This window comes from Narcine bancroftii, chromosome 4 (assembly GCF_036971445.1).
Source record: "Narcine bancroftii isolate sNarBan1 chromosome 4, sNarBan1.hap1, whole genome shotgun sequence".
In the NCBI taxonomy this organism is placed as follows: domain Eukaryota; kingdom Metazoa; phylum Chordata; class Chondrichthyes; order Torpediniformes; family Narcinidae; genus Narcine; species Narcine bancroftii.
In genome coordinates this window covers 290,473,507-290,497,973 of record NC_091472.1, presented here as the reverse complement: position 1 = coordinate 290,497,973, position 24,467 = coordinate 290,473,507, and the positions used below count along the sequence as shown (strand labels likewise).

The following is a 24,467-nucleotide window of genomic DNA, read 5'->3' as shown; positions in this document are numbered from 1 at the left end:
AGGATGACATCTCATCTCCAACTGGATGGCATTAACATCGACAACTCGAATTTCCATTAACCCTCCCTTCTCCTTTTCCCTCAGCTTTGTCGCACTCTCTCTTCCCTTTTCCCTCTGTCCCATTTCACAGAGCCTAAATCAATTCACACCTTTCCTATTATATCCAATAAACACCTTTTGGCTGTTGGTCTGGACTCCATCCCATGCCTTTATTCAGATGTCTTCCAGTTTTTTGCTTATACCTTGAAGAAGAGCTCATGCCCAAAGCATTAATAAATCATCTTTACCTCCTATGGATGCTGCGAGACTGGCCGAGTTCCCTCAGCATTTCTGTGTATTTTTAGACATATGTGCACGTCAATTCAAAAGTCCATGTGTTGGACTTGTTACCAAATATTCTCACCTAGGTTAAAGTTCCTTCCATCTCTTTAAAACAACTTAGTGAAGTACAATAATTCATTCTTTGCACTTTTTTCCAGATTTCTTATTGGTGCCTAAATAATAAATACTTGTATCTTCTTCTCTCGTAGATTTCTAAGAGCTTGTCTAGATGCAAATATTTCAACTAATGTCTGATATATCTTCTCTCCTCAACACTGCTCTTGTTTACATGTTGTAGCTGACTGCTACAAAGAAGCACACACACACACACACACACACACACACACACACACACACACACACACACACACACACACACACACACACACACACACACACACACACACACACACACACACACACAGTGTGGCAGGTTAAGCTCACTCCTTTATTAGGGCTGGAAAGGCTGCTTTTATACTGTTCAAGTTCCCGCCGTTTTTGCTGATTGACTGGGTCAGCCCTATGAATAACAATAGGGGGTGGGTACATCCATGCATATGAATGGTCTTCTTCCCCAGCTTATTTCTGTAGAGTTAGCTGGGCAGCTTGACCAATGCCATTTTAGAGTTGTTGGTCTGATGCTGCCCCAGCTTCTACCCCCCCACTGGTTGGTTGTCCTGGGAGCCGCTTTAGTGATCTCTGTTCACGTCTGCTGCTGCATCATGTGCCGGCCCGATCTCTGCAATTGCGGGCTGCCACGATGTACTAATATAATTGAAAGGTACATATTCACTAAACTTCTAAGTGTGTATATTAACTTTATTTTTCATATAATGCTGGCATCAGAAACTATTCCATTGTTTTGACCCCAGTGACCAACATCCAGGATTCACACAGGAAATGGTGGGACCCTCAAGAACTTTGTAGAACAGAAAGACCTAGGTGTAGAGGTGCATAGCTCTATGAATGTGGTGACTCAGGTAGACAGGGTGGCGAAGAAAGGACTTGGCACACTTTCCAGGAATTGGAACCTCATGGCATTTATGAGATTATATTTGGAATGTGTGCATAACTGGTTGCCCAGCTACAGGAAGGCTACCAAAAAGTTGATGTGGTACAGAAGAAATTCACTGGGATATTACCAGGATTTGAGGGCTTGAATTATAGGGAGAGGTTGGAGAGGCTGGGATTTTGTTCTTGAGAGTGAAGGATGACATCACAGGTTTATAAAATCATAAGGACGTGGATAAAGTGAATAAAAATGATCTTTGGAAAAGGGAACTGAAGGTTAACTTTTTCATTCAGAGGAAGTCCATATGTGGAACAAGCTACCAGATGGATGTAAGCACAATTACAACTTTTAAAAGCCATTTGGACAGATATATGGATAAGAAAAGTTCAAATGGATATCAGTCAATTGCAGACAAATGGGATTAGTCCGACTGCCATCTTGGATAGAATGCATGAGTTGGGCCCCAGAGCCTGTTGTTTGCTGTGTGACTCTATGACCCTTTTCAAATGGCCTCAATCATTAGCCTCGATCTGGCTTCTCAGGAAACTGCATCAAATAACTTAGTGTATATTCCTTTTGTGCTTCTGCAGATTATAGCACAGAGAAATCTACTTGAAACATTCACAAATGAATTATTTTAATCCTTTCTCTTCCTTGTAATTTTATACCCTTCCTCTTCAAATATTTCTCCTGTAGTGGCATAAAAGATTCTCCATGAAACATTGGTAGGTCACAATTTATCATGAATTATTTGAAATATACTCAACATTCAGAATTTGGTAACTTTTCCCATAAGGACTGCCTTTCAATGGCTGTTAGAAAACCCTTTGCTGGGAGACGTGGTGTCAATGGACATTTTGCAGTCCTTGCCTCACAAACAGGTTTCTCAATTTGTCAGGAAGAACCAGCATTTTCTTTCAGATATGTTCATATACTTTGAGTTATTATTGGCTCTTCTGGATTTTGTACAAAAACAGAAGGTGTTTGAAATGTTCAGTTCCAATTATTTTCTTTTTGTATGTAGAACAGAGCTAAAGTACCTGTAAGTGCAGGCCCAAAAGCAGGCTCATGTCATTGAAACATTTTGAGGCAATTTCTGATGTAAAATTGTAAATTTTAAATCTAAAATAGTTTTACTTGTTTACTAGATTATAAATACATTTGAACTTTTGATACTTATAAAGCAAATTTATAACTAAAGAAAATTTTAATAAGTTCATTTGTCATCCTATTGTACCAGTACAATATGAAGAAACAGTGTTCTCTGGTCCATAGTGCAGAATAGTGCAGGACACATGTAACATACATCTAGACAAATGATACATATACACAGTACATATGTACACATACTAAAATAAATAACATATATTTGAGTCACAGAGTTGATTTAGCAGTCATTGCCTCACTGCCTGTGGAAAGTTTATTTAATTGATTTATTTTGTTTGTTTTTAGTTATTGATTAATACTGTAGTAGGCGACAAATAAATGGTGAAATAAAAATGGAAAATACTGCTAACAATCAACCTGTCCACCTGAGTCAGCATTTTCATGAATCCTCCTCTGTAGAAAGATAAAGCAGAGTCAATATTTCACACTGAAGACCTTTCAACAGAATGGGGGAAAAAATTTAGAGGCAAGTTTTAACCACAGAGCAAGTCAGGTGGGGTAGAGAGTACAACAGAGTTGGTCTGGAATATGGTGCAACCCGGAGAGACTGAATGACACAAGACATGGTGTATTGGCTGAAAGAAGATGGTAAAGTATGTTTGATGGGGATATATCTAGGAGGAGATGAATAACATCAGAAATACCAGAGGAGGAAAAAAAGAGTAAGAGATAAACAAATGCTGGAAATTTGAGCTACACAATTGGAATCCCAACTTTTTTAACATTGTTGAAGCCATAATGTGTCAAGTTAGGTAGCTGAGGGAAGATTTAATTAGAGTCACAGAATTTAAGAAATATCCTGCTTTAATCCCATTTGCCTGCATCCAAGCTTTCCCATGAATGCAATTATCCAAGTATTACCTGATGGAAGCTAAGATACCTGTTTCTACCACTTTGGCAGTTCATTTCATATGCCCACCACATTATAAGTGAAGAACTGTCACTCATGTCCCTTCTAATTTCCACATTCCTCTCATCTTAGATTTCTTACTCAAGAAAACAAACCATCACTATTCACCTTATCCATGCCCTTCGTGATTTTATAGACTTCAATAAGATTTCCTCTCCAGCTCCTGTGCTCGAATTAAATTAGTTTAATTTTGGTATTTCACAATAACTGAACTTTTCTAATCCTGGCCACAATTCTGTAAATCTCTTTTGTACTCTTTACAATTTTATATCTTTTTCAACAACTAGGTGATCAAAACTTCACATAATATTCAAAGTGTGGCCTCACCAATGACTTGCATAACTTCAACATGACATCCCTGCACTTGTATTCAATGCCCCAATTGATGAAGCACCTCAAATGCTCTCTTCGGCTCTGTCTCCCTGTGCTGCCATCTTTAAAAAGATGTACCTGCACCCCTTGGTCCCTCTGCTCCATAACACTTATTAGTGCATTGCTGCTAACAGATCAAGTCTTGGTCTGATTTGATTTACCCAAACGCTTCTCCGGATTCAACTGCATTTTATCATTCCTTAGCTCATTTCCCCATCTAGTTTCTGTTGTTAACCCAGGTAACTTTCTTCATTGTCTACCACAGCACATATTTTTGTGTTGCCACAAACATCCCTGTCCAAATCATTTATATACAAAAAGTAAGGTCTTAGTAATGAACCTGGAGGCACTCCCTACTGGTCATAGATCTTCAATCTGAAAAGCTGCCCTCTACCACCTCTCTGACTCCTTTCACTAAGCCAATGTTTTATCCAATTGGCTGGATGGCCTTCCATCTATATCAACCGACCATGTGGGACATGGTAAAATCCATATAAATAACATCAACTGCTCACCCTCATCCATCCTCTCCACCACCTCTTCAAAATAAACTCTTCCAAAAGGCACAAATTCCCATGTACAAATTGCTGATTTTGTGTTGGCCATTCAATTAATAGATACTATCTCAGAGTCCTCTCCAGCAGTTTCCATGCTACTGACATCAGACTCACAGGTCTGTAGTTAGTCAGATTATTCTTACAACCCTTGTTAAAATAATGCCCAACATTTGCAATCCTCCAGTCCTTTGGAACTTCTGTGGTCAGTGATGACTTAAAAATGTCCGTTAAAGCTCCAACAATTTCCTTCCTGCCTTTCGACAATGTTCTGGGACACACCTGGACTGGACATGAGGCCTTAGACAGATTAGAGAATAATTATATCTATTAACTTCAAGCTACTCTATGGAATAGCAAAATATCACTATTCCTACCGTATACTTTTGCTGTGTTAATTTATCCTGGCTGCAGATGACATTTAATTGTTGCATTAAATAATTAATATAGTTTATATATTTTTATTTTTACTGGCTTAGTATGAAAGAAATATAATGCTTTGCTATTTTTTAGCTCTGTAAATATTAAAGTTGAGATTTTTTGGCTCGGCAAATGATATTTTGCTGAGAATAGGTCATAATCAACTTATTATGTTAATATGGTAAGCCACTGTTGTGCCATGATTGGCTGCTGTTGGATGGACACGCCTCCCGAGACTGATCCTACCCATAGCACCTTGCATGTTCCCTTTTCTCTTTGCTTCGATCAATCTATGAAGTTGATGTAATTCCTGTCTTTAGTTAATAAAAGACTGATCGTATCACAATATCAGCCTTTGGTGACTTAATGGTACATCAGTTAAATTGATCAAATTAAAAATCTGCTGTCACACATACTTGTCTCTTTAAATATCAGTTTTCTTTCCAAAATGGAGACATGGAGGGAATAGTGAATTAGTACATGGCCCTTTAAATTAATGGTTGCCTGGTGCAGTTTTCTTAAGACTAATTGACTAGTTTGCTTGTCAATGAGTTTGGACAGTATGGAACCAACCTCTGTGGGAATAGCAGACAAAGTTCAATCATTTACAAGTTAGCAAATATAGCCATTAAACCGATAATTAAACTAAATAAAATTGACAGCTGATGAAAAACCTCTGCTGTAGATCTTCTCATGAAGTTTAAACAAAAGAAATGTTAAAGGAGAATAAATGTGTGTATTTAGCAAGTACATCTGGCTTAGGTTAATTTTGAGATTGAGTGCTGCATTTCCGAAGTGCACTCTGGTTTCTTACTAGTGATATTCCTACCCTCAATAAACACAGAAATATCTGTTTGCATTGAGTATTTTTAAATATTCATCACATTTTCTAATTGTGCTGAACAAAATACCTAAAACATAATCCGTATCTTGATAGTGTTACTAGTGTTAAGATGGTTCAGATATTTGCCTAATCTTACCTCCTGAGTCCTGAAGCACAGAGGTTTATCTCTGCAAATGCTTGCATTTCTGAGGCTTTGTGGACAGTATTAGCACAGTCTCTGGGCATTTGAATTGATTGCGCGGGGAGGGAGGGGGGGTGTGCAAGATGTCTTTGGGCCTCTTTTGCCACCTCACTACTTTCACCCTCCATGTGACATGAAACAAAATGTTCACAGGGACTTTCCCTAACTTCATACAACCTAGTTGCTCTTCATTCTAAAAGTAGACTAGCCTCTGACTCCAAATTTAAACAACAATTTGATACAAACTAATACAATCTTATTAGTAATAACAAAGGAACGGGAATGGAAAATTCACCAATGGTAAATTCAAAATAATAGTTTTTATTAAACTATTAATAACCTACTGGTTGACCGTTTTGAGTTCTGTGTGCCCGATGGAGATGTTGGGGGGGGGGGGGGTGTGCTGGTAGTCATGGTGGGGAGCTGGCTGATGGAGAACCTCAGTTTTCTTCAGGCTGACTTCCAGGCCAAACATTTTGGCAGATTCCGCAAAACAGGACGTCATGCGTTGGAGAGCTGGCTCTGAATGGGCAACTAAAGCGGCATCGTCTGCAAACAGTAGTTCACGGACAAGTTGCTCTTGTGTCTTGGTGTGAGCTTTCAGGCGCCTCAGATTGAAGAGACTGCCATCCGTGCGGTACCGGATGTAAACAGCATCTTCAATGTTGAGGTCTTTCATGGCTTGTTTCAGCATCATGCTGAAGAAGATAGTAAATAGGGTTGGTGCGAGGACGCAGCCTTGCTTCACGCCGTTGTCAATGGAGAAGGGTTCAGAGAGCTCATTGGTGTATCTGACCCGACCTTGTTGGTTTTCGTGCAGTTGGATAACCATGTTGAGGAACTTGGGGGGGCATCCGAGGCGCTCTAGTATTTGCCAAAGCCCTTTCCTGCTCACGGTGTCGAAGGCTTTGGTGAGGTCAACAAAGGTGATGTAGAGTCCTTTGTTTTGTTCTCTGCACTTTTCTTGGAGCTGTCTGAGGGCAAAGACCATGTCAGCAGTTCCTCTGTTTGCGCGAAAGCCACACTGTGATTCTGGAAGGACATTTTCAGCCACACTAGGTATTAGTCTATTAAGGAGAATCCTAGCGAAGATTTTGCCTGCAATGGAGAGCAGCGTGATTCCCCTGTAGTTTGAGCAGTCTGATTTCTTGCCTTTGTTTTTGTACAGGGTGATGATGATGGCATCATGAAGGTCCTGAGGCAGCTTTCCTTGGTCCCAGCAGAGCATGAAAACCTCATGCAGTCAACGAGATAGACAACAGACTCGCCAAGGCAAATAATGCCTTTGGAAGACTACACAAAAGAGTCTGGAAAAACAACCACCTGAAGAAACACACAAAGATCAGCGTGTACAGAGCCATTGTCATACCCGCCCTCCTGTTCGGCTCCGAATCATGGGTCCTCTACCGGCATCACCTACGGCTCCTAGAACGCTTCAATCAGTGCTGTCTCCGCTCCATCCTCAACATTCATTGGAGTGACTTCATCAACAACATCGAAGGACTCAAGCTGGCAGAGTCCGCAAGCATCAAATCCACGCTGCTGAAGACCCAACTGCGCTGGGTGGGTCACATCTCCAGAATGGAGGACCATTGCCTTCCCAAGATCATGTTATATGGCGAGTTCTCCACTGGCCACCAAAACAGAGGTGCACTAAAGAAGAGGTACAAGGACTGCTTAAAGAACTCTCTTGGTGCCTGCCACATTGACCACTGCCAGTGGGCTGATATCGCCTCCAATCGTGCATCTTGGCACCTCACAGTTCGGCGGGCAGCAACCTCCTTTGAAGAAGACCGCAGAGCCCACCTCACTGACAAAAGACAAAGGAGGAAAAACCCAACACCCAACCCCAACCAATCAATTTTCCCTTGCAACTGCTGCAACCGTGCCTGCCTGTCCCGCATCGGACTTGTCAGTCACCAACGAGCCTGCAGCAGACGTGGACATACCCCTCCATAAATCTTCATCCGTGAAGCCAAGCCAAAGAAAAGAAGAAATAACCTAACATTTCTTACTTATCTCTAAACTTAACTCGATCTTGAACCCCACTATGCACAAATGGGTGGGTGTGAGTGTGTGATTAAATTCCAAACAATTATAGTTTAAGTTTGAATCTGAAAAAGTCAATTTTAAAGTCCAGTTTCAAATATTTTGTTGAATTTGAGGATCTTTTTAAAATTGTAGTTAGAAGTAATTATGATCTTCAGATCTCTTTAAACTCAAAAGTCTTTTGATGAATTGTCTTTCAGAGAGATATTCTTCACATAAATCTTCTCCTCTTTTGCTTGGAGATTTTGGAATCTATGCTCTACGCAATGAATGTGTCCTCTTTATCTTAAAGATACAGTCAGAAGTGGTCTTACTTATTTAAAGCTACTTATTTTGTGTTCCCCTTTTCAAGGAGTAACTCACAACAGTACTTTTTTCTGGTTATTATATCATCAATTTGAAAACTGTCCTCCTTAGTCAAAGAGACAGTGAAATAACTCTTCTTTAGGGACACTGATTTTGTGTATCTCCTATGATAAGGATAATATAATACAGAACAGCATCTTCTTCTTCCTCCAGAGACATTTGTTTTACCCCTGTGTCTTTCTTTCACAGGAGGGTCAATTTCTTCCAATTGGATTCAGCATGTCTCAGCCTTCTTCACTTATGTTTCTCTGAAATCACGTGACCCGACATCACTACTGTTTCAGTTTCATTTCTGTCCAAAAACACAACTGATGATGGATGACCTCTTCACATCCACAAACTTTTGATCTCATCTCTGTTTAAGTGGTTATGACTCCGGAAAGTCTGGCTTAGGTCATCCAAATGGTACTTGAGGTATTGAAACAGCTGCCAGCATAATGCTGAATGTACACTAAAATGGTTTTAAGACCCACTCATGGCACTTAAGTTTCAATTAAGAACACTTCTTCAGGTTTATGGCTTTGTTTATCCAGATGTGTTGAGTTCAATGGTATATTTGGAAATGTGCTGTGAACTATGTGTGACCCTATATCCAGCCTGCAATTCCCTCACTAGAAATATATTTAACTCTATAACTTACTTTACTAAGAAATATATATTTTATAACTAAAGATTTTAATTTTAAAGATTAACACAAATCTGTTACAATTAGAATACTATTTTTTTTACTCTCACAATATCTGTTGGAAATATTACACTAAAGTGCAGTTAGAGACTTGCTAGCATGCCAAAAAAAATTCTTGGAAATCCTACTGGTTTATGTCCTGATCAAGGAGTGCATGAATGATATATAAATCTGAATTAATGCCAGTGGGCTGATATCGCCTCCAACCGTGCATCTTGGCGCCTCACAGTTCAGTGCGCTGCAACCTCCTTTGAAGAAGACCGCAGAGCCCACCTCACTGACAAAAGACAAAGGAGGAAAAACCCAACACCTAACCCCAACCAACCAATTTTCCCTTGCAACCGCTGCAACCGTGCCTGCCTGTCCTACATCGGACTTGCCAGTCACCAACGAGCCTGCAGCAGACGTGGACATACCCCTCCATAAATCTTCGTCCGCGAAGCCAAGCCAAAGAATGCTTATATAAAAATATATAATGCTAATTTGAAATAATGCAAGTATGTGTACATTCTTTGAATATTATGCAATGAGGCCACTTGGCCATATAACTAACAAACGAGTTCACTTTATACTTTCAATGAAACATGCCAAATTCCTGGAAATTAGGATAAAATTATAATGGAGATTTCCATACCTTCCCCCCACACCCCCCCCCTCCCCACCTATGCTGGAAATGGTAATTAAGGGTGACCTACACCTGTGTCAAGCAATTCACTTCCTAGGCAACCTTTTAAATTTGCATGATTACATAACCTTCCAGAGCAGGCCTTGATTCACTATCAGTAATAGGTGATAAATATGTCCTAACTGCTGTCTTGGGGGATCAGAGATTCAAAATAGAGGGTTGCCCAGTCACAGCAGACATGAAAAAAATTATTTGGCATTCTTTCTCCAAGAGAAGCTCAGAGGCTGAGTATAGTTAAAAGATTGACCAATCAAAGTTCAGATGTGAAGGGAAGTTGTGTGGTTGGTCAGTTTTAAAGGGCAAATCATGTCATTTGCTTCACTTGCACTAAACTCTGTAAAGAGATGCTCTATTCCAAACACTTGACAGAAAAAAGACAAAGTAGATAGACAAAATAATTCAAAGCCACTGTGTGCAAATTCTATGACTCTCTCTTCTTTGGCTTGGCTTCGCGGACGAAGATTAATGGAAGGGTAATGTCCACGTCAGCTGCAGGCTCGTTTGTGACTACTGAAAACAGAAAATGTATATTAAATTAGACAGAGCATTATAACAGGCCAATTCACCCCTACGAGTCTGAGATGCCCAAATTACACCACATTAACCAATCCCCTGTTACGTTTTTGAAGGATAGGAAAAAATCGGAGTCCCTGACGAAAACCCATGCAAACACGGGGAGAATGTACAAACTCCTTTCAGACAGCGTGGGATTGGAATCCAGGTTGGGTCCCGATCGCTAGCACTGTAAAGGGTTTGCGCTAACCGCTATGTCAACTGTGCCATCCATATTTGGGATAACACTGAAAATTTTAAATCCATTCATCAGGAGCACAAGGAAGCCCAGCATTGGCAGCTGAAGAAATGTACAGCCTCCCAAGCTAACTATCCACCTGTTATTCACCTCCTACCCTACCAAAGGCAGAATCTGCAGGACTCACTAGAACCTCAAAATTCCCAGAACTGTAGAGGGAGCAAAGCCACCTTGATCTCAGTCCCTAAGAGAAAGCAGATGTGTACTCCACCACAACTTGAAAGGGAACTATTGAGAAAATAAAATAAAAATCCTGGCTATAGATGACATGACTCTACTTTTAAATCCAACTTTAAGTGCATCCTCCTGTACATTTTTAGAGCATATTTCAAGATGTTGATGATAATAATAATAAAATGTTTTGTGGTATTCATTAATGCCAGGATATATTAGTTAATTTTGGGTAGACGATGAAATGGAAAATTTACAGCAAGCATATGCAGAGCAATATGATGTAAGTAGCCATAGAAAATGTTTATTTCTTAATTACAGACATATCAGCTGACTAAAGGCTTCTTCAGGTGCATTCTCCACCAAGAATGTGCCTGCAGAAGCGGATTCAGACCTGTGGAATGGTCGTTCAGGTGGCAGAGCTGAAAGCGCAGTGCTGGCCATCTGAAAGGGACAGCTGCATGGGAGGCGCTTTGGAGCGCACTCAGGCTCCTGTCCCTTCAGGCTGTCAGGGTTTGTGCAGTTGGCTGTCAGAGCTGGGGCAGCCGACGCGGGCTGTCAGAGCTGGGACGGCTGGTGCGGGCTGTCCCCATACTGATCCCACTGCCCCGTGCTCTCCCCACAGCCCAGTGTCAACCCCCACACTGATCCCACTGCCCCATGCTCTCCCCATAGCCCTGTCTCAGTCCCCACACTGTGGGGCAGCCGGCGTGGGCTGTCAGCGATGGGGCGGCAGGCGCGGGATGCTGGAGAGGCCGGTGGAGGCAGAGCAGTGGGATCAGTGTGAGGATCGACATGGGGCTGTGGAGAGAGAACAGGAAAGTGGGATCGGTATGGTCAAAAATACACAAAACACAAAATCAACAAACCAAAGACAAGACACTGGACAAGAGAGTCATCTCGCAGAATAGTAATGGGTTGGGGAGACACGTGGGCAGGAACAAGCTGTCTAACCACACAGGTGAGGCCGACTCAACCCCATGCCCTAAAAACCCAAACTATCTGGGTGGGTGTCACAGCTCCCTAGACAAAAGTGAGGCCAAGACTTTTAACTAAGGTCAGGGGAATCAATACAAATTCGAAGCTTAGCATCATTTCTTAAAGCTGCGGCAATTATAATGAGCAACAGTAAAAAAAAATGAGATCTCGCTCTTGGAGACTAGTGCATCATTAGGGTAAAACACAAGACACTTTAGACTAAACACAATTTAGACTTTAGACTCAAAACATTATATAAAATTAATTAAATCTCAAACTAAACTAAATTTATTATACATAAAACACTCAGTTGCAATTATATAAAAAAACCCAAAAATTCTGTGTCACCGATATTTTGACTAGAAACCAACACTAGCGCCATAAGGGTTGAAATGCCGCAAGGTATTAAATGGTCAATCTTATTAGAATTAGTGCAAGCCTGAGACATATCAGGCTTACCTCTCCTCATCCAATAAGAATGTGCAAGAGAGGGAAGAGGAGAGCAATTAAAAAATGACTTCAATTCCAAGATAATAGGTTTAACGTCATGATTGGGTTGAAGGTCCTTATTGGGATGTGACTGGAGTATTACTTGGAGAGAGGTGGTGATTTGTTTTGTCGGACAACATCTCTTGGGAGCTGCAGGTTGTCCAGAAAATATGCTAATATTTTTAACTTATAGTTAGCTAGGAGAAGCAAGAACACTTAGCCAGACTTCCCCTTCTTGGACTCCACCTTTATAACCATGTTTGCCTCTAAATCATAACATTTGCAACCTGGTTTTTCCACCTGTTGTCTAAAATCCTGTTCCAGGCTACTCATAGGGTTCTATTCCTGCTGCATTCAACCAGGAATCCAATTAAAACGAGTCTCTGGATCTCAAATGCCAAAGCTCTACTCCAATGCTGGCATCAACACTTGTTGGACTGGATTCTATTTAATCTATTTTTATTTTAAGGTATTTAAATGTTTAAATGTTAAAAAGGACATTTGCAGTCTTCCAAATGCTGAGTTAAAACGATCAAGCAAAAAAAAACAACTGAGTTCAATGGTGACAAGGTTTGTCTATGACCTCAGAAAACTGTAGAAGTTCACGTGTTTCTCAAAGTCAAAGTCAAGATCAAACTCAATTTCTGAAAACTTGGCTCTGTCTGCATTGTATCAATGTGTAAAATAAACTTTGAATGTGGAGACATTTCAATTATCGGATTAATGTGACTTTAACATTCTCACCTCATTAGAGTTCACAATAGATGTTCATGTTCACAAATTCCTCCCTGGAAGCTTCTTGCCATGTGTCTTTTGTATTAGGAGGCATGTGTTTAGGTTTAGAAATCTACACAGTTTAAAACCAGAGGAAGAGATTACTTCCCTCCCATCACTGTAGTGTGGATTCAGTCATTAGGCCCTTTCAAGCAAGGAAAATGCCCGACTGTAAAGGTGGAGGTTCTCTGCCCTTGCACCTAGAGACTTAACTTTCTGAATGCGCTGTGGCCAGCTCTGAGTCTTGAATGTACAGCCACTGGTTAGGGGTGGCCTGATTACGCCATCAGCCCGTGACCCATCTCCCCACTCACTCCTCTCTCTCCATGACCCCCTCAAGGCAGGGTTGACAGGCGGCTGGGGAGTCATCAGGGGGCAGCTGGTGTGGGCTGTGGCAGCCTCAGCAGGTCACTTTGGCTTTCGGGGCCACTCACTGCTGCTCAAAAATGCGGTAGAGCAATGGCCATCTTCCCTACCCATAATCCCCCATGCAGATGGAACTGTTCTGAGAAACATAGAGCAGTTTCATCTGCATGGGGGAGTATGGGTAGGGAAGATGGCCATTGCCCTGCCACGTATTTATGACGGGTGGCACTATGGTACCAGTCTCCCCACCTCCATCAGATGTGGAGGCCGCTATGAGGCACCACTCAATCTATGAAAGGTAAGTTTTAAGTTTTCCCTCCACGCTTGCAGCTGAACTCCAGGCGGAGGCCTGGTATGAAATGGCCTATTGCCAACACTCCCCTTTAGATGAAAGAGTACTGGTTGTATTGTAGATTGAGCCTTCAAAGGCCAGATATTGGCGTCAGAACTGGAAGAGAAACTGGAAGATTAAGATCTCACTTCTTTGGTCAGACGATTTCTTATTTTTTACTTAATTATCCTTGATTGCATTATTAGGAGTTGGTCCTCCCATCAATGAATAGCATCAGTTGTGATTTAGAATTATTTGGTTGAAAATCTTAACAGAGATGATCTTTGAGTGAAACATTACCATTGGCATCAATTGATTATTAGAATAGCAAGAAAATCGTGCAAGGGTACATGACTTTCTCTGAGTCCTTGAAACAGGTATAAAAGTTTTGTGGGTTTCAACTGGGAAGAATTATTTCATTTTACTGGTATACCCTTAAAATCAACCTCACTTTTCTGTTTAGATTGGATAGGCTGAGACTTTTCTCCCTCATAAAATATGAAAGTCAACAGATACCATGGTTGGAGATAAAACACAATGCTGGAGGCACTCAGCAGGTCAAAACAGTGTACACCTTGATCAAGGTGAAACACTGGTTATCCATCTTTACCTTTGCAATATAAAGTACACTGTTTGACCTGCTGAGTGTCTCCAGTGTGTTTTTATTTTCTACCTTGAATGTAGGAGGTGAAGGATGGGTAGTGGGGGAGGGCAGGTGGGAACCTTATAGAGGTTATATAAGATGATGAAGGACATGGGTAAGATAAATAACCATAGCCTTTTACTCAGAGTAAATTAACCTAAAATTAGAGGTCATTGATTTTGGTGAATGGGGAGAGATTTCAAAGGGATTCAAGAGACAACTTCTTAACACAGATCTTGGTGGGTACATGGAACAAGCATCCAGAGGAATAGGTAGAAGTGGGGACAATGGTAATGTTCAAGGAGTATTTAGAAAGCCACATGGTAGTAGAATCCTTACTTTTAGGCATTACCTGACTGGCAAATATTTTACACTGAACTATTCTCCTTTAGCCTTTTTTTTAAAGCAACTACTGCTTTATAAAAAGTCAATGACAGCTTTTTCTATTTTCTACTTTTATCTTTATTTTTACTACCAACCCGTTACATCAATGAGAAGGCCTCCTAATGAAATCTGAAACACTTAGTCAAATCACCAGCTATGGGCAGATACAACAAATTACACCAGGTGCCATCAACACCTGTGATTTATCACGTTCTTAGTTCTGAAACTCGAGAATGAACAAAACCAACATCTTCACTTGCATTAATTGTTTGATTTTAATGACTAATTAGAAATTCTGACACAATGATTGCAAATACAGCATGAAATTAGCTTTTTAGGTTTATGATACAATCACCAGCTTCAAAATGTGATTATCTCTGTTCAAATTCATATTCTTACTATAAAATTTTCAGTACCAAGAATCATGCTTTAGAAATTCATTCAGATTGCCCAATCCAGTATAATGTGCCAAATTCCGAATGGCTGTTTCTTTAAATCTTTTCTGGTAAAGAGGATTTAAGTGATATCACTTCTCACAGAGTAAACCAACTGTTTGTTGGCCCAGATTTAATGGTCGGCAGTGAAGGGACAGTTCTCATCATTGATCTTGAACACACCTATCCACAAACATTCAGCAGATTCTACGCGAGGTGACTTTTAGCCTGATACCGGGGCTGAATTGACAAATTCTTAAGGGCAGTAAACCAGGAGATTTATGAAAAGCATTTCAATTATTTTAATAAAAGTGGAGATAAATAGGTGTTGGATTAAGATTAAATTCTGAAATATGAAATAAATTTTAAACAAAAAATAAGATTATTGTGAATAAAGGCTGGAGGATATTATACTTCATTCATTAATTTCTCAGGGCCAGGGAGATTGTTCTGCAGTATTTATGACTTTGTGCTTTGTTGAGTCTTTTTTTTACATTATTTAAGATAACAAGTAAGAACTGTGCATTAAAAATTGAAATTCACATGAATCCAATGAACTTGCTTAGGAAAGATCATGTCCTGTGGAGAAGTAACATATAAAGCCACAGCAATTTCTTGAAGTTCTACATTTAATTCTACCAATGCATTCACATGTGAATTTGCTGTCGCTTTAAAAAAAATATACAACTTTTGTTGGCTTCAAAGTCATTGCAACCCAACATTTTTGGTCGTTCATTGGAAACCCAAACATTTATAAACAAATGACACTTTAGGTAAAGCTGCAAAAGCAACATACAAAACCAGTGTTAATTTCTTGCAGTAAATAGAGAATATTTGAACAGTTCACATTTCTGGAAGATGGAAATTTCATTAGCGTTTATTTCCATGATTAATTATTAAAGGGAGTGCACTTGACCGAGTCACACTCAGATAGTCCCTCCAGTACAAACACATTCCTTAAGAATGTAATTTACTTTCAATATCATGCATGAGCAATCCAAGAGATGGTTACAGTGTTACATTCTCCAATTTTCCACAAGCCAACAATTACTTCTTGAATAAGGCTAGTATTGAAAATTCATAACTACAAAATGCACTCAGAAGGATCATTTGTTATGACATTTGGGATCAAAGCCAAAACCATAATGCCTCACAAATTTTGGCTTTGTTATGGTAATTTATAAAGACTATATATATGTGCTTTTAAGTTTTGGTAATCACCCCCCACCATTCCTTCCCTGAGTGCTTTCAAACGATAATTAGCTTTAAGACTACAAATGAATGTAAGCTGCATATCCAACCTATTCAGATATTCCTCCAATATCATGGATCTTACTCATGGAAAGGCTTTTGGGGATTTGCAAAATCTCAACTGAGGCAAGTACTGCCAAGTCTTTCAAAGGACATGAATTGTAAAAATTCTTGGGGAAGCTCTTCTAGTATGACCTTTAGCATGAAGCAGAAGATCCATCAACTGCACCACAGTGAAACTGAAATATAGGTCTGGCAGTAACTCAAAGGAGTTAGGTTTTGACCCTTTCTCTGGCTTCCCTCCAAATGCAAATCAGTCTTATACATGCTACCAAATCACAAAATTTTTGCTGACCCTCAGAATATATTGTGGTAGCCTGGGAGGATAAGATAAATGAAAACAAGCTGTATTATGGCCCTTTACTGTTTATTTTTGTTAAAGCTATAACAGTGCCAGCAACTCAAGTTTGAATCCAATGCTGTCTATAAGGAGATCTCTCACTCTCTCTGTGTCTGTGTGAGACTTCCACAGGTGCTCAGGTTTCTTCATGCCATTAAAAAACTTATGGGTTGGTAGGTTAATTGAGTGTAAATTGTTAGTATGGGCTTCACTGGCCAGAATTGCCTTCAGCCATGTTGAAAATAAGTGAATAAGTAATTAATCAAAGAAATAAAAGATGGACTTCTCTTGTTCAGGCAAAACCCTACCCACGATTGAGAACATTTACAGGGAACGCTGCCGTCGGAGAGCAGCAGCCATCATCAAAGACCCATACCACACAGCACATGCTCTGTTCTCGCTGCTGCCAACAGGAAAGAGCACAAGACTCGCACCACCAGGTTCAGGAACAGCTGCTACCTCTCCACCAACGGACTCCTCAAAGACAAACTCAATCAGGGACACATTTGAGGACTCTTACTCGTGCACTTTATTGATTTTCTTTTTCATTTCTTCTGTATTGCACCGTCAGTTTGTTTACATTCATTATCTGTTTACAGTTTTTTATTTGTTTACATGCATGGGCTGTGTACCAGTTTTTTTTTTGCACCACAAATTGGTGGAAATTCTACCGCGCCTGCAGGAAAAAAAGAATCTCTGGGTTGTATGCCACATCATAAATGTTCTCTGTCAATAAATCTAAAATCATATCCTTATCCTGCCTGACTATTATTGGAACAATGTTGACATGTTAATGAAGGGCTATGTAAAACCCCGATATTACAAAGTTGTTGATCTCGGAGATAGACTTTACCACACATAAAGACAGGCAATAATATTGCATTAGAGATCCATTTCATGCTCACCTAAAGTCATCATTTAACCTGCAGAGAAAAAATATATTTTTTAGCAGTTAGTGACATAATTCATCTGACAAGCAAATTATATTTTCATTATTCAGCCCATTCTGGGGGAAAAAGCCCATTATTTTTCACAGAGAAACTAGTATAATTAGACTAAATTAAAACCCAAGGCACAAAAAAAAGAATGATTGTAATTTATCTCCTGGTCATTTGTAGTCAGGTCTTTCCTGGAGACTTTACCTTTAACATCTGGAATGGATCCAAATGGTTGTTTATTTCTAATTTCCACATGCCTGATGTAGAAATTAAGGGTCATCACATGAACGTTTCGTTGCACACACTTGTGTGGCTTATTTATTGCATTAATCAAAGGTAAAACCTTATATCAAGTGTATTGTAACATATTTTAAGTTCCTGAATTAAATTTATTTCACTTGAATTATTAAACACAATTAGATGGGGGTGGTGAGATGTATTTACAGAATAAGAAAATAGATCACTTAATGTAAAAGTAATGAAGTTACAAATTTATCTTTAATCCCAATGGTCATACTCGACAATGCGGCAAACTGGTTTTATAATGAAATGCTGATACAAAACACTCAGGTAACTCAACTGTTAAACTCAATGCGGAACTCTACAGCACGGATCAAAAAGAAACCCCAGCAAGACCAAAAAATGCATCAGGACTGATTCTGAAAAATGAGAGAGTGTGGGTTTTCGCAAAAGACCCTTTGCAAAATATTACTTCCATTTGTTCTTAAAATTTGTTGTTTGATCTGTTAAATTTTTGGAAAGTTATTTTTGTTTCAAATTTTCATCAGCTGAGCTTGTTTATTCCTTCAAGATGTTTCAAATCAGCAGGCCACACTCCTGATCCCCAGCTTATAATATCTAGTAAAGGATTTGTGTTTAGGAACATCTGGTACTGGTAGAATCCAGTTCCCATTTAACAGCATTGTTGGGTAAGCTGCTCGGACCCACCAGTGAGTAAAATCGGGGACCTGGGGATGAGTGATTATAACCTGCAACCAAAAATTGGCCAACTTGTAGTGCTTTCCCGTTGTCGTATCTTCAGCATGTAGCCAATGCTGCTATTGACTGTCTAGATAAATCACCAGAAAGCCCATTTTTGGAACTGCTTAATGCCATTAATGTGAAAGCATGCATTTATGTAGCACTTTTAAGGTAGTAAAAAAGCTCCATCACTTCCTGGAAGCCATGTGATAGAAAATTGCACACAAATGCGAGGGGTCATACTATAGCAGAAGACTATACAGTATATTTAACAAAAGGAAATTATTTTTAAGGCATAGTCATGCCTTAAATAAGGAGAATTTTTTTTAAAAAAAGGAGGTGCTGCGGGAGTTACTGCAACGCAGTGCTGCCATTGGTGAGGATCCACCGAGAGGAAGGAAACACAGCCCCCCCCCCGCCCCCCCAAGGGTTATAACACTCTGTGCAACCTGCTGATGGCTCAGTACGGACTTTAAACAGCCTATTAAAGTACCTGATTGTGTTTATTTTAAAATCCTCTGACAGCGGGGTTTTGGACCAAGATGGCGGCGCCTGTGTCTGGCAGCAGCCACGAGGGTTTCAGACTCCAGGGAAGCAGAAGACTGGTGCAGGGCACTGGAAAATGGGGATTCCACCCCACATTTGAGAAGGAAAAGCAGAGGAGATGACCAATGAGACGGTAACCTTGGTGGCAGACCAGTGAGAGGTTATTTTGCTGAAGAACACACAGGCTGTTGTGAACACACAGAACAGGTAGGCTGTTGGTGACTTGAGGTGAGGAACCCACGCAGGATGCTGGCTACTGGTGATGCAGTCAAATGACTCGTACCAGTCTGTGGACTGCTGGAGACTGGCTGAAGAGGAACCAGGTATCGTAACCTGGATGCGAGAGGGTGCCGAAGGCGCTGGAGGCTTGCTTATTGTGTTGGAGGTTCCGATCTGGAATTCGGGTTGCCGATGGCACCGAACATTTTGGCACCCACAATTTGGCACCAGATATTTTGGCACTTGCATTGACGATGGATGGGGCATTTAATTTATTATATTTTTAATTAAATATAACAAATATAAAATTATTAATTTAATATAATTTTAATTAAATATAATGGCATAGTGTCTCCGCACTCCCCTCACATGTGGCAACATCTCTGCACTCCCCTCACTCGTGGTGACATCTCTACACTCCCATCTCCCCACTTTATGCAATATAGATCGTGATAGCAACATTGTCATCTCACTCCCCTCTCTCCGAGGTGACATCTCCTAACTGTTAGCACCAAAGTATCTAGCGTCAAACTGTGGGTGGCAAAATGTACGGCGCCAAATTGTTAATGCCAAACTGTGGAGGCCAAAATGTCCCAGGTCAAAATATGGGTGCCAAAATGTCCTAGACTTGACTGTAAGAGTTGCCCAGAATTTTTTTCCTGAGGGCAAATCTGTCTGCCTACAGCAGTCTAAAGCAAATTTTGTGTAATATTATTACTTGTTTTATTACATGACAATAAAATAATCTTGAATCATGAATTAAGATCTTGAATCTCAATTCCGGAGGCAATCATTCATTTAAACTGAAGCATGTCGGAACTTCTTGTAAAGGTCATTAATCTCTGGGTGTGGAGACTGCATCACCGAGGGGATTTTAAAAAGGAAGTAGATTTTTTTGAAAGATCAAGGACTTGGGGCTATGTCGAAGAGAAGATGAAGATCAGCCATTATTACATTCAATGGTGGGTCAGGCTTTAGAGTCAAAGTGATTTCTTCCTTTTTGTATTATTTTTTATGTTCTAATGTTCAAACTGGAAAGAAGATAACGAGATGGAGAGCACGAGGAGAGGAATTTCAGACCCTGAGCTCTGTGTTAGCTGAAGGCACAGCCACCAAGGCAGGGTTATTAACTTTGGCAGTCATCAAAGTCTTGAACAGTGGAATATAGGACTGGAATAGATTACAGAGATAGGGAGAGACAAAACTACGACAGGATTTGAAGAGAATTATGAAAACTTTAAAACTGAGATTTTGCTTGACAGGAGCGATAATTATATTTAAACTTAAACTTTTTTTAAAATAAAAACATTTTAAATTGAGACATAAAGCACAGTAACAGGCCATTTTGGCACAGGAGCCCATGCCGCACAATTACACCCAATTAACATACAACCCCTGGCACATTTCAAATGGTGGGAGGAAACTAGAGCCCCAGGGGAAAACCCATGCAGACACAGGGAGAATATACAAACTCCTCACAGACAGCGAAGAATTCTAACCCCATTCCCAATCGCTGGTGCTGTAGCAGCGTTGCGCTAACTGCTATGCAAACTGTACAGCCCACAAAAGGGACTTCTGGTTGGACATGAACAGTAGAGATTTGTCTGTTAAGCTCCGTGAAATTAAGAGAGTATACAGTAAACTGAAGCATCAGTTTACAAAATACTTGTAAGTATTAGATCAACTCAGCCATAATCTGATTTCTTGAAACTGGAAAGTTCCATATTCAAACCATGTGGTGGAACAATGTATTGCAGACATTGTACTGGTTGGCCTGCCCCTGATACTGTAACTCCTCTCCCTCCTGGATTCCTAATAAAGGTGGCATTGCCCAATCTCCTCCCTCAGTTCTGCTTTGAAATCGGGCCAACAGCAGGTAAAATATGACTGCAAGTTTTTAGTGATTAATGTCTATTAATCTCAACTTCTGGTCAGTCGGGTCTAATTGATAGCACTACACACCACACCATTGGGCTGTAGGATACCCAAATGCAATGTGAATTGTCATTTTTCTAATTTGTATTTGGTCTCACTGTGGCAGTGGAGAAGGCTGAAGGCAGATGGGTTGGTGGAATAAGGAAGGGAGTTGAAATGACATGCAACCAGTTGACAACTATATGGTCCACAAAGTGGTCGTCTCGTCTTGGAGTAGTAGTGATAAATTCCACTTATCATCTCCCAGCTTTTGGCTTGATAGTTCCCTTTCCTCCTCTCCACTTGGCTCCATTGGCCCATATTTTTCCATCCTCTGTTTCCATCTATCCCTTGCCAGCCCTTCTCTCAAACTTCCACCCATCTGCTCACTCACCTGGCTTTATCTGCCTATCATCCCCTACCTCATCTGATTCCATTTCTCACCTGCCAGCCCCTGCCCCTCCCACCGACTTCTTTCTACTGGCTAGCTTCTGATGCATGGTCTCAATCTAAAATACGGTCCCTTAGCCGGTTCATGTGGTACTTGAGCCACTGAGTTCTTCTAGCACTTTGGTTGCTTTAATCTGTGGTGCACCATTAGCCAGAATCAGACACACACAAAGATAATTTCTTTAATCCACAAAGACTTCCACAGAGCCAGGCTGGCTGCGGCTGCAGCAACTCTGAGTGAGGTCTCGGGAGGCCGGCACAGGCTTATATCCTGGAGGGTGATTGACACCCGACTAGGTGGGGCTTGATCCCTTCAGGCCAACTGATTGACAGCCGGCCAGGTGTTGTCCTGTCCCCTTACACTCCTGCAGGTACTGAGGTTGCCCCTGCAGTAGGCCGGTGGTCCACTCCTGCATGTACAGAGGTCGTCCCCTGCAGTAGGCCGGCGGTCCACTCCTGCAGGTACAGAGATCGCCCCCCTGCCGTAGGCTGGCGATGTACCACCACATAATTATAATGGGCTAATATCTTCATTAAATTTACAAGAATCAATTTAAAAAGGCAATGCTCCATTTTTAAAATATCAAGAACTAAAAGGTATCTCACATGAACTATTTTTTGGAGAGTTTTAGACTTAAATCCACAGTTTCATCATGCACATCTTGTAAGAGAAGGCCATATTAGGGGACATCAGAAATGTTATCAATACTAAGCTCAAGAAGGGAAACTAAGTAACTACATTAAATAACATTAAGTGTCCTTTGTGAATGGACTTTTCTTTAGAACTAACAGTGAACTATTCAACTTAAAGTTACTCCTGCCCAGAACCTGGGCCAGTTGAACCTTGATAGCCAAGCTGTTCTGTGCAGATGACTCCTGCCTTTAAATGCATGTCAGGTCAAGCTACAAACCAGTGTTAATTTGCTCACTTTAATATGTAAGAGAATGGTCCTATGCTTAATGTCTTCAAAACAAGGATTCTCTATCAACCTGTCCCCACAGTAAAACTTTGCATCCTGACAATAAAGGTTCACATCAAGATCTTGAAAATGTGAACCCAGACTGGATGACATTAACCCTTGTAAAAGCACACAGAAAGGAGATACTCAGCTGGTTTCACAGTGCCCCTATGCTATCAACATTTCAGGCCTGCACCCCTTTTGAGGTAAACGCAAAAAAAGCCAAAACAGGCAAACATCTGACCCATGGCCATCTTTATGTCTTTAATGTACCACAGCAGTTGCCTCGAGGTTCTCGGAAGATATTATTGCAATCTCTATAGAATCTTCCAAATCTGCTGGAAGGATAAGGAAATCATTGTTAGTGTTTTATCTCAGCCCAACGTCACCAGCGTAGAAGCCATAATTATGGTCAGCTGGTTCCATTGGACAAAATATGTTGCTTACGTGTCCCCAGATGCTGAAACAAAATCTGTTCATTACTTTATAATGGGAAGAGATTATGTGAGAAAAGAAAAAAATTATGCAGTCTGGGCTCAAAGCCTCCGTGAAATAAAAGAGACATTCTCATTGATAACGGGCAGTTCCATGCCCACGACCGTTCAAAGTGGAGTAGAAGCAATTTGAATGTTGTGAGAACTTTGAGCTTGTGCATCAGAGGCGACCATCACACAAACTGCCCTCCTGTCTGACCTATCGGACACCTTCTGCCTCATGTTCATCTCATCAATCACCTCAAAAGCTAGAGAACCATGCAGAGATTGTTAGAGTACAGCCACTGCAATTTGCAGTAGAAGTATTTATATGTCCATTGAAGAGCATTTTGGCCCCTAGGTGGCTCCACATAGGCATTTTGTGGCATTTTTGCCCATCATGAATTTATAGATCATATAGGTCTAATATACTGTATCTATATCTAATGACCTTGAAGGACAGTTTCTTTCTTGCTGCTGTCAGACTCCTGAAAGGATCTAAAATATCTAAAACCTGATGCCCATGCACTCTTCAATTGTACTTCTCTCAGGTAGACCGCTACTTACGATGGAGTTTCATTCCGGGGCTTGCAGTGCAAGTTTAAATTATTGTAAGTTGAAATTGGGGAAAATAATGTGAGAATAGCTGGGAAAAAAAAAACCGTGAGATTTGCTGAAAAACAAACTCACGAGATTTCACCGTAAAAAAGTGACATTTTGCCAAACAATTGCAAGATTTGCTGAAAAACGAGATTTCGCTTAAAAAAAGCCAGATTTTGCCAAAAAAATGGCAGATCAGAACCATCGTAACTTTGAAATATCATGTGTTGGGACATTGTAAGTAAGGGTCTATCTGTACATACTGGACTTTGCTCCAATAATACTATGCCCTGCACTTCTTGAATTTACTGTAACATTATATTCTGCACGTAAGATTCAACATTTAATTTATTGTCATAGTAATAAAGCTGTGTCAAATTACATGAAATTCCTTTTTGCCTGCTGCAAGGCAGACAGATTCACCACTGGCAGGAATTGCCTTAGCGCCTCTTTCAGTCAGACTTACAGTCAGATAGAGAGAAGCAAAAGAGTGTCCCGCCAGAGTCCACCATGATTATTATTATAATTGTACTCTCCTCTGTATTTAAATATACTGTAGGTTGACCTGGATTGCAGGCAAAACAAAATGTTTCACTGTATATGGATACACATAACAAGAAACCATTCAGTTCATTTAAAATCTGATCTGTAACCATAATTGGCTCTATTGTGCAGGAACTATACTCAAATTTATCCTGATCCTTCATGCATCACAGGTATATTATTAATGATACCAAACCACTGCCATTCTTTGATCTATAACGAACATCTTTTAGTGAGATGGTTGCA

General features: G+C 40.4%; 1 long non-coding RNA gene across 3 annotated transcripts in view; it reads left to right on the top strand.

The window, feature by feature from the left end:
• LOC138762082 (uncharacterized) overlaps positions 1–17,353 on the top strand; it is a 31,903-nt gene extending 14,550 nt beyond the window's left edge. For all 3 annotated transcript variants that reach the window (XR_011356746.1, XR_011356747.1, XR_011356745.1), the window contains one exon: positions 16,895–17,353. This is a non-coding gene — a long non-coding RNA (uncharacterized lncRNA). The remainder of the gene's footprint in view (positions 1–16,894) is intronic.
• The last annotated feature ends 7,114 nt before the right edge of the window (positions 17,354–24,467 follow it).